At 38.9% G+C, this 11,972-nt stretch overlaps 1 protein-coding gene across 3 annotated transcripts in view; it reads right to left on the bottom strand.

Moving 5' to 3' along the window:
- The window catches only part of Prp5 (pre-mRNA processing factor 5), a 405,747-nt gene that overhangs the window by 100,251 nt on the left and 293,524 nt on the right, over positions 1–11,972 (bottom strand). The gene's annotated exons all lie outside the window — the stretch shown is intronic.

The following is an 11,972-nucleotide window of genomic DNA, read 5'->3' as shown; positions in this document are numbered from 1 at the left end:
TCCACTGCTCAGAAAACTTCATATCTGACTGCATAATTACCCCCAGGTCCTTTTCGTTCTCCACTACCCTGAGTGTAGTACCCACACAGTTGGTAGGATACTATGAGGTTCATGTTACCAATTTGTCAATGTTAAACTTCAGTTGCCATCTCTCAGCCCATCTGCTCAACTTTTCTAGATCCTGTTGCAGTGGCGTGCTGTAATTAACAACCCAGTCTACCTTCATAACATCCACAAACTTGGGCATTAATCTTGATATACCTTGATCAATATCATTGATAAATATACAAAACAACAAGGGGGGCCCAACACCAAATGCTGGGGGGACTCCACTAATAACATTAGTCCACGAAGACAGTGTCCACTAATTACCACTCTCTACTCTCACTCAACTATTCTTTTATCCATAGCAGCAACTTACTGTTAATGACATACTGCCACATTTGTACAGCAGTCTTCCATGTGCAACAGCATCAAAAGTTTTCCTGAAATCCAAGTATATGATATCAAAATTAATTTTTGCATCAAGTTCCTTTGTGACTACATTGTATTATCCAATCAAATCATATCCAATCAGACTAGACTTCCCCTTAACAAACCCATGCTGTGTCTGAACTAAAACTGTAGTTTAGTCTAGATCTGTGGTTCCCAAACCTTTTTGACTCGCGAACCCCGTTCAACGTAATATTTTTTATCGCAAACTCTTTCAACGTAATATTTTTAATGCGAACCAATAAGCCTATATTCTCTGAAATCGTATATTTCTGAATTTTTATTATAAAATATTTCCAGTACTACGTTTTTATAAGCAACATTGCATAATAACAAAAATTATTATTAAATATTATTTATACTTTGTAAAGCAGTTATTAATCAGTCCAAACTAGATTTCGAACAGGCTAAGAGTAGAAAACTTGATTCTTGTCCAAATGGTAGTTGAGCATTCTGGTCTATTGCTAAAGCTATTGGCCGCAATTTCTGGCCATCTCTGTTCCCACCTCTGACAAAACCACAGATGGTTCTGTTGCCACATCAGGAAAAGATAAAGTTGACCTACTAGCATCCTATTTTTCTTCCAACTCGTGCATTGATGATCTTGGTAAATCACCTCAAACCATTCCCAGTACACTCCATTCAACGCCTCCGTGGCTTTCTGTCAAAAGGATGTCAGAAGGATTTTGATGAATCTGATGTTAAGAAAGCTCCAGGTCCTTATGGTATTTCTCCACTTGTTCTCAAAACCCGTGCCCTTGAACTTACTCCTGTTGTGTCATCTTTTTCACTTTCTTATTTCAAAGGTGTTTTTCCTTCTGCTTGGAAATTTGCTCATATCCTGTTGCAGTGCCTAAAAAGCCAGTTCCTAAAAAGGTGACAAATCCCTCCCATCAAATTATCGTCCCATTGCAATTACTTCTACTCTTTCTAAAGTAATGGAGAAATCAATTAACCGCCAACTCTTAAACTACCTAGAAATCTTCCGTCTGATCAATGATCGCCAGTATGGATTCCGTCAGTGTCGATCCACTGGTGGTATTCTGGCTTATGTTACCCATCTATGGACAAATTCAATGGAAAAGTTCGGTGAAACTCAAGCCATTGCTCGACATTTCAAAGACTTTTGTTCGTGTTTGGCACAAAGGTCTTCTAAATAAGCTTCCATCCTGTGATTTGCCAGCTGTTCTTTGTAACTGGGTATCTAGTTTCTCTGTTTCTCAGGCTTCCAGATTTCAACTGATGGTGATGGTAGATGGCTCTGTCTTCAGACTTCTCCACTAATGCTGGTGTTCCCCAAGGTTCAGTTCTTTCTCCCACTCTTTTCCTCTTGTATATTAATGACCTTCTTCCATTGACCAGAAATTCTATCCATAGTTTTGCTGATGATAGCGCATTGCATTCCACCTTCCAGTTTGAGAAACCTTGCCCTCCTCAAACGGCTTCAACTTCTCGAGTATCCACTGCCAAATCCTTAAATGCTGATCTCCAGGTAATTCTCCAGTGGGGAAAAGATAACTTAATTTCAATCCTTCTAAAACTCAGTCCTGTCTTATATCTCGCAAAAAGGATTCTTCTGCTCCCATGCTTATCTTCAATGATGATCCGATTTCTAGATAAGACCATATATCTCTCTTGGGGATCACCCTGATCACCTCCTGGCATAAGCACATTACAAATATTGCTTCCTCTGCTTCAAAAACACTGGGTTTTCTCTTTTACTCTCGGCATTACTTATTTTTTCCAAACAGTTGTTGACTCGGTAGAAATCGCAAATCTGCCCTACCATAGAATATTGTTCCCACATCTGGAGTAGTGCCCCCAAAACCTCTCTCAGGCTTCTAAATTTCATTCAAAAGAGGGCAGTTAGGTTAATCAATGTCTCATCTCTAACAGTATTTCTCCACTCTCTATCTCATAGACTTTGTTTCTGTTGCATGCCTTTTCTATAGATACGTGCATGTTCTTCTGAATTGGCTTCTATAATTCCCGCTCTCTCTTTCAAAGCAGTCCGAACTTTGCCTCAATCAGTCAACATACTTTTCCTGTCTGAGTTCAACCTCATAGAACCAACATTTCTTCTTCCTCATTTATGCATTCAACTTCTGTTTTCTGGAACAACTTTCCTTCATAAGTATTTCCTGAAAATTACAATCTACATAAGTTCGAGTCTAATGTCAACAAGTATCTTCTTTCAACTTTCAGCTCATGCACTGTACTAAGTACTATAGGTTCTAAAAAAAAAGTACCTAACCTATAGGTAACAATGATCCTTGAGAATAAAAAAAAAAAAATTTGTATGGAAAACATTTATTTAACATGATATACTGTAAGATAGTAAACTAATTATATAGAATTGTAGACGTGATTTCTTTCTTTGACAATTCTCTACTTTTTATTTAATTTTATTTTAATTTATTGTTTATTATTAGTTATATTTTGTAGTTTACAATAATATACCTATATAAATCTAAGCAGATGCCATTAAAGAATTTTTAGTGCGAACCCCCAGGGGTTTGCAAACGACCGGTTGGGAACTGCTGGTCTAGATGATCTTGCACTGCTTCTTTAACCAGTGACACTATAATTTTCCCTAGAATAGAAGTTAAACTTACATGTCTGTAATTACTAATATCACCCTTTGAACTCCGTTTGTGAATAGGAGATACATTCGCACATCTGCAGTCTGGGAGAAATCCACTTGATCAATTGCAGCAATGTATTCAGCTGTGGTTGGCATGTCTGTAGTAATCTGACAGCAACATTGCTGGGATCTCTGCAGATTTAAACCAGTGTTTCCAAAGTGTAGCTTATAATATTTTTCTGCATAGTTTGTAGATCACAGCATACAAAAAAAAAAAAGATAGGTTTTGGAATGAAGAGGTTTGATAATAATTCTCTGTAATTCCTGAAGACCATCCTGCTGATAGTTGAATTCTACAATGGCCTGAAAGTATTTACTTTGGCATTTAATAAATGCCACATTCCAACAGTCAGATTAGTTTCAATGCAATGTAGGCCACAATTTTTATCATGTAACATCCCAACACAAGCTCCACACTACATTGTGTGTAGGTAATGCATTCAACTGTGATTAGCAGTGTCATACGATGTGGCATGGTTCCCGGGAGCTTCATTCAACAGGTTATGACGTGTGAAATTTTTGTTAATAACACATGGAACTCACTTGCACTTTTTTTCACAATCTGTAGCTGAAGAACGGTTCAATGACCAGATACTGGATTTTCTTGTGCTATTTATATAAAATGGAGTTAATACTAATGATACCTGCAACAGGAGTTCAATTGCACACTGTTGTTGCTAAACTGAAAAGTCTGTAGTGTGGATGGCAATTTTTTTTCCCTATATATAACTTGAAAACAGTGACAACAGAGAGTGAACTGCAGTATTCTAGTGCATATATACTAGTTTCTGGAGGACATCGCAATGTTTGAAAGCCTAACATCTCAGGGCAATTTAGGCTGTTGGAGCAACACAAGGAAATAATAGGAATTTTTAAAAAGATACATTTTAAAAACTGTAAAGAACATTGTTGTTGCCTAGGATTAAATTAAAGAAACAAATATGAATTGGCTGTGGTAGAAACTGTCCCCACAGTTTGCAACTGAGTTCAGAAGATTTTAAGAAAGTATGGAGACAATGATCAACAGCCTGAGATTGCTAAGCATACTGGATTTGGAAATGGATGAAGATGACATTCAATTTGATAATTACAGTAAGGAGCTCACCAAACATGAAGCGCAGTCATGTGGAAGGGGTAACTGAATAAGACAAAGAGTTCAACAGCAAGGACATGGTAAAAAGTTTTCAGCTTCTTTGAAAAACAAGACCACAAATTCTGAATGTTTTGCAAAGTTTCTGCATATATTCATGATGTCCTTGCATGCTACGGGGTCATATAATGTCATCTCGTTCATGCGAGATGATGTCTAGAATATTCTTTTCCCTAGTACTTTCCCTGACATGTTGATACAAATAGCAATCATCTAGTTGATTTCAAAATTTTGTCTCCCGTTTGGAGTTTCCTTCCCATTTGCTTCAATCGAGAAGGCATTCAAATTGAGGAAAGACAGATGTAGGATAGACATGTGGGAAAAATGCCTTTAGCCAGCGGGTAGTTGGTTGGTGGAACAGACTTCCATCCCTTGTCGTGGAAGTTGATAGCCTAAATAAATTTAAGGCTCAGCTGGACAGGTATTTCGAACGAACGGAGGGGTGAAGTGGAAGTGGTTTTTTTTTTTTTTTTTTTTGTTTGATGCTGCATAAGCTTGCTTTCTTGCATCATATGCCTCTACTAATGCTAATCAATTAGAGGCAAATTAAAATAACCCAAAAATAACCCATAATAAGATATATGAGGAAAAAACAACAACTACTGCTCAGACACCCCTTGAAGTGTTCTTCAAGAAAGTAGTAGAGACAAAACCAGTACCATCTATGTCATGTTCTACTATATTCAGAAAAATTTCCAAAAACACAGAAATGGCCTTCTGGAAACTGCTCTAAATATAGTATACATCAGGCAACAATGATAAATGTAATGGTCATCTGATCATTACTCTCACTTTCTTTTATATTATATATACTCCCAACAAGCAAAAAATCATTAATATAAAATAAGAAAACAGTTTATTTACAGTATAATACACTGAAGTAAATTATCTACAGTGAACCTTTACAATATAATACACTAAAGTAAATTATATACAGTGTACATTAACAGTATAATAACGAACTCCATCCCACTGTAAACAGTATGTTCAGTATCTATAAAAGTTGCCTCATAAAAAAAAAAGTAAAGTGCAGCCATTATCAACCCACTGCAGGATGGAAGCCTCCTCAACAATTCATGTTGAGGGAAAATGGACCATAATCTGCCACGCTGGTCCAGTGCAGGATGGCAGATCGACCGTATTCAGCAGTCAGGGGCTTGAACCCCGGTCTACTCAAAGAGCGTGTGCTACTGCACTCCCGCTCCTGCCCACTCGGCTACGGAGGCCTCATAATGAACCTTTAAATCCATGAAAAAACCACAAGAATGCATTAATTTCATAATTCCACTTGTCATATACTCTCAGAAGGCTTATTTTCCACTATGAAAATTATAGTCATTCTGTAGTGAAAGCATTAGTAAATAATTTCATTTGAAATGGAACAGGAATTCTGAGAATTCCTGTCGGATTATTCTGTCATTCTGTAGCCCAGTTATAACTGGGCTACAGAATGACAGAATGTGATCTGCCAATGGAAGACAGATAATTTGATAGTCAAAGTTAAAAATTAACTGCAAGAAGCCACTTGAAGTACTAATAAAGTGCTTCCAGTTATTTTATTTATTGCCCACATATGAATAATCATGTTGACTCAAAAAGCAGCTGATAATAGTCACTAAGCTGAAGTGAAACTAGTGAACCTCTGGTTTTGCCTTGGTGACAGAACAGCAAAATTTTATAGTAATAAAACCGGAATTTGACTTAAAGATATATCTTTACATTATGAAAGATTCCTCACTCTTCATCTGAGATATACAGTTGTTATCTCTCTCAATCTCTCTCTCTTACGATTAAACACACACACACACACACACACACACACACACACACACACACACACACACACACACACACACACACACTTTAAATTATTGTTGGGATTTCCATGGCCTATAATTTTCAAACCGGAAACAACAAAATAAAATTGCTTACAGAATATGAAAGTGTAACTCAAAAAGTTTTATTACCTATAAAATCAATACTGCAGAATGCTAAACAACTTCAACATGTGCACCTTTCGTGGCACATAAAATGTCCAAGCAATATTCAATTTCCATCCAAGTGTTCTCCAGCATTTATGGTGTAACTGCTTCGATCGCAGCAACAATTCTGAGCTAGTTCATCGAGAGAGGTCACAGGGAGTCTTGTACACAATGTCCTTCCTGTATCCCCATTGGAAGAAATCTAGCAGCGTAAGATCAGGTGAGCATGGCGGCCATGGAATCGGTCCACCACGCCCAACCCAGTGCTCAGGAAAGTGCATATCAAGAAATGCTCAGACAACAAGAGCCCAATGTGGTGGTGCACCATCTTGCTGGAACACCACATTTGGCTGATGATTTTCCAACTGGGGTAACAGAATCAACTATATGTCCAGATAGGTCACCGCTGTCACTGTTTTTACTGTAAAGAAAAAGGGCCCCAAAACTTCCGAACATGACAAAGCACACCAGACATTGACCTTTGGACTATCTCTTTCGAATTCTCGAATGGCGTGAGGGTTATCTGATCCCCATATTCTCCAGTTATGATGATTTACCCTCCCGATTCATAAAACATTGCTTCATCACTAAATATCCATCTCCGAAGGTAATTTTCATCAGCTCCGACGTTTTCCAAAATGTCTTGGGCAAATTGGAAACAGCGAAGTTTATCATTCAGCTTTAAAGCCTGCACAATCCGCAGTTTGTGAGCATGGAGGTGAAGGCGGTCATGAACAACCAACCAAACAGTCATTTGTAGTATACCTAACTGCAAAGAAGCTGGTCTAGTTGATTTTTGCGGGCTTCGAGAGAAAATGTTTCATGGATTTGATCAACATCTTCCTGCGAAGTGCTCGGTCTTCCCCCTCCTTTTCGGTGCAGAACATTACCAGTTTCTTGAAATTGCTTTAACTAACGTCGGATAGCATTATCTGAAGGTGGATCTTTTCCATACTGAGTTCTGTAATGATGTTGCTTTGTGACAACGGATTTTGTTTCAAAAAACCAAAGTACACACATTGCCTTCTCTTGAACAGTCGCCATTTTAAAGTAATGCCGTCAATTTCTTCCAGATAACAATATGACAAGTATAGCATTGCCAAATAAAACTTTTTGAGTTACACTTTCACATTCTGTAAGCAGTTTTCCTTTGTTGTTTCGGGTTTGAAAATTATAGGCCATGGAAACCATGATAATAATTTAGAATCGCCCTGTGTATATAAAAACGTAAAAGTAAAGTGCAGCCATTATCAACCCACTGCACGATGGAAGCCTCCTCAACAATTCATGCTGAGGGAAATGGACCGTAATCTGCCACACTGGTCCAGTGCGGGTTGACAGATCGACCGTATTCAGCAGTCAGGGGCTTGAACCCCATTCTACTCAAAGAGCGTGTGCTACTGCACTACCGCTCCTGACCACTTGGCTACAGAGGCCGTCCTGTGTATATATATATATAGAATAAAGTGAGAAAAAAATTGCTTATATGGAGATATAAACTAATTAAGCTGTAAATATTACAGGGCAAATGCACCTAAGTGTACTAAGCAGCAGCAAAGGACACAAAACTATATATAAGGTTGATGTAATAAATCAAGGGAAAAAAGAGCTAACAGATGGAAGTGTAAGGAACAAAAGGTGCCATAATTAGTAGAAAATGGACAGAAAGAAAGAGAAATATTGAGAGTGGATGATAGGGAAAGAATGTGAAAAACCTAAATGATAAATCGAATTATAAGAAATATTTTTTCTTATAAAAATTTTATATTCTTCCAATTTTCTTTTAGTCCTTGAGGTTGTCACATACATTCTCTCAGATATGCCAGACAAGCTGTACTTGCTACCTGGGAGTCTAAAATGCTGATGGAACTGATATTCGGGTGGCACTCACGTCAAGTGGACCCAATTTCGGTGAAGTCCGGACGGTCTGTGACAGCCAAATCCTCTGCTTGCACCTTCACGATGGTAGGACTGTTAGTAATCCTGGGTATAACTTCCATGCACAAGTACATGGTGGGTGACCACCCAGGTGTGAACCAATGTAAGCAGGGGTCGAGGTGTACTGCCCACACCACATGGAGGAATGCTGCCCCTCTATGTTATCATACAGTACTAGGTGGTAGATGACTCTCATCAACCGGTGAAATACCACCACTTTGCTTATTGGAGGCTTGAAGTGGTGGAACCCATGTTTAGTCTCTAGAGCTAAGTTCCGGTCAATCCTTCCCTATCTCTTCAATCATGCAGTATGATGATGACTTTTGAGGTTAGGATGAACGTCGTGGCGAGATCCAATATTCCTTACATTTCGAGGGTACAGCTCTAAAATGGTGTTCACAGGCCGGCTGCTAGTTAGTACACTGGACCGAACCTATTGGTAACTTTCTGGGAGGCTTCCGGATCAGCTAGTGTATAATCTTGCTACCTCTACTCTGCCAGATAGTGACTGGAGGGAGTCCGAGTAGTGTGTATGCGGGGAGCATTGTCGGGGCCACGTTATGTCAAGGATCTGGGTATATTCTTACAACGTGCACGCCATATCCAAAAATTTCATTACTTCATACAGCATGTCCCACCCACTTTTTCTTAATATTGAATACACCATGAATTGTCAAACTAATAGAGAAAGCTTATCTGCAAAAAGATCTAAACTTCCCAAGCACTTCCTAATTCATTTCACAAATATACGTGGTCTCAATTCTAATCTCAACGATGTCCATTTCCACTTGCAGTCTGCCAAACTACATGTCCTTTTTCTGACAGAATCTCAGTTATCGGTTGATTCAACTACTGCTCATCTCGGATGCCCAAATTATTCGTTGTATGATTCCTTTCACCTCAAAAGTGGTACATGTGCATATGTCCATTCTGATATTTCCTATCAGAGACTTGGCAATTTCGAATCGCCTCTCTTTGATCTTCTCTGGCTTAAAATCTCTCTACCTCACTGTGTCAAATTCATCTGTTGTCTCTACCGTTCTCCCAACTCCACTAATCACTTGGAGCTCTTTGACTTCCTCTCTTTGCAACTTGACTTTCTCCAGTTCAACTTTCCTAACAGTGAGGTATTTTGCTTGATGATTTTAACGTTCACAACTACAGCTGGCTTCCGTTTTCTAGTCACACCGACCCAGCAGGTCGAGATGCTGAGGCTTTTGCAATTACTAATGATCTAGCACAGATAGTTCATTTACCTACAAGAATACCGGACAAGCCTAATCATACAGCCAATACGCTTGATCCTTTTCTCACAAACAACCCTTCTAAGTACACGGTCGAAGCGAGAGGTCCTATAGGCACTTCAGATCACAACTTGGTGATCATCTCTTCTCCAATGGAAACTTTATCTCATGGCTATTTCCAACTTTGTGTTGTTTGGCATTACAAGAATGCAAAATGGGATGACCTGCGAGACTTCTTTTCTTCTTTTCCATGGTCGGATTACTGTTTCAGAGCTTCTGATGTCAACGTTTGCTCAGATCCTGTCAGTGAAATTATTCTTGCAGGAATGGAATCCCTTATCCCACATTCCACTTTAAAATCTCGTCCTTTATCTAAACCTTGGTTTTCCAATAAATGTGCTAAGGCTGTTCAAGAGAAGAATGTTGCATATCGTAATTGGCTTGTTTCTAATTCTTCAGTTTCATTTTCTGCCTACACCGAAGCTCGCAACAATTGTAAAGCAGTTATTAATCAGTCCAAACTAGAGTTTGAACAGGCTAAGAGTAGAAAACTTGCTTCTTGCCCTAATGGTAGCCAAGCATTCTGGTCTCTTGCCAAAGCTATTGGCCGCAACTTTTGCCCATCTCTGCTCCCACCTCTCCAAACCAGATGGTTCTGTTGTCACTTCAGCCAAGGATAAAGCTAACCTGCTAGCATCCCATTTTTCTTCGAGCTCATGTATTAATGATTTTGGTAAAACACCTCCCACCATTCCTAACACACTCCATTCAATGCCTCCTGTGGTCTTCCGTCAAAAGGATAGCAGAAGGATTTTGATGAATCTTGATGCTAAGAAAGCTCCAGGTCCTGATGGTATTTCTTCACTTATTCTCAAAACCTGTGCTTCTGAACTTACTCCTATTCTTTGCCGCCTTTTTTCACATTCTTATTCCAAAGGTGTTTTTCCTTCTGCTTGGAAATTTGCTCACATCCAGCCAGTTCCTAAAAAGGGTGGCAAATCCCTCCCATCCAATTATCATCCGATTGCAATTACTTCAACTCTTTCTAAAGTAATGGAGAAATCAATTAACTGCCAACTCTGAAACTACCTAGAAACCTTCTGTCTGATCAACGATCGCCAGTATGGATTCTGTCAGTGTCGATCCACTTGTGATATTCTGGCTTATGTTACCCATTTATGAACTAATTCAATGGAAAGATTCAGTGAAACATAAGTAGTTGCTCTTGACATCTGAAAAGCTTTCTATCGTGTTTGGCATAAAGGTCTTCTAAACAAGCTTCCATCTTATGGTTTGCCAACTGTTTTTAGTAATCCAGTTAATTGGTTATCCAGTTTTCGCTCTGATCGCTCACTGAGGGTGAATGGTATATGCCTCTCTGTCTTCTAACTTCTCCACAAATGCCGGTGTCCCCCAGATTCAGTTCTTTCCCACACTCTTTTCCTTTTGTATATTAATCACCTTCTTCCATTAACTGGAAATCCTATCCATAGTTTTGCCGATGATAGCACATTGCATTCCACTTTCCATTTTGAAAAACCTTGTCTTGCTCAAGCAGCTTCAACTTCTCAAAAATCTGCTACCAATTCCTTAAATGCCGATCTTCAGGTAATTCTCCAGTAGGGCAAAGACAACTTAGTTGATTTCAGCCCTTCTAAAACTCAGTCTTGTCTTATATCTCACAAAAAGGATTCTTCTGCTCCTTTGCTTATCTTTAGTGACACTCCAATTTATAGGCAAAATGATATATCTCTTTTGAGAATTACCCTAACTTCTAATCTCTCTTGGCACAAGTACATTACAAATATTGCTTCCACTGCATCTAAAAAATTTGGTTTTCTCTTTCACTCTCGGCGTTACTTTTCTTCCAAACAGCTGCTCACTCTGTATAAATCGCAAATCCGCCTGCCATGGAATAATGTTCCCACATCTGGGGTGGTGACCACAAAATCTCTCTCAGGCTTAATGATTCCATTCAGAAGAAGGCAGTTAGGTTAATTAATGATTCATCTCTAATAGAGTCTCTCCACTGGCTGTCTCTAAGACGTACTGTTTCTGCTGCATGCCTCTTCTACAGATACTTCCATGGGCACTGTTCTTCTGAATTGGCTTCTATAATTCCAGCTCTCTCTTGGAAAACAGTCCAAACACGTGCCGCCAACAGGCAACATCCATTTACTGTCCAACTTCAAACTCACAGAACCAACTTTTCATCTTCCTCGTTTATTCATTCAACTGCCATTTTCTGGAACAACCTTCCTTCATATTTCCTGAAATTTACAGTCTGCAAGTCCAATTTCAACAAACATCTTTCGTCTTCTCAACCTCCAACCCAAGCATGGTACTAAGTACTATAGGTTCTAATACCTCTCGTGTTTGGGATTTACATAAAAAAAAAAAAAAAGGGAAAATAAGGAAATCACTAGTTAAGGCAGCATTGCAGGATCATCTAGACAACACTGCAGTAATAATTAAGACACAGCATGGGTTTGTTAAAGGGAGGTCTTGCCTGACCAATTTGA

Source organism: Mastigoproctus giganteus, chromosome 7, assembly GCF_048544385.1.
Source record: "Mastigoproctus giganteus isolate SK-2022 chromosome 7, ASM4854438v1, whole genome shotgun sequence".
In the NCBI taxonomy this organism is placed as follows: Eukaryota; Metazoa; Arthropoda; class Arachnida; order Uropygi; family Thelyphonidae; genus Mastigoproctus; species Mastigoproctus giganteus.
This window is presented reverse-complemented; position numbering and strand designations above follow the sequence as displayed.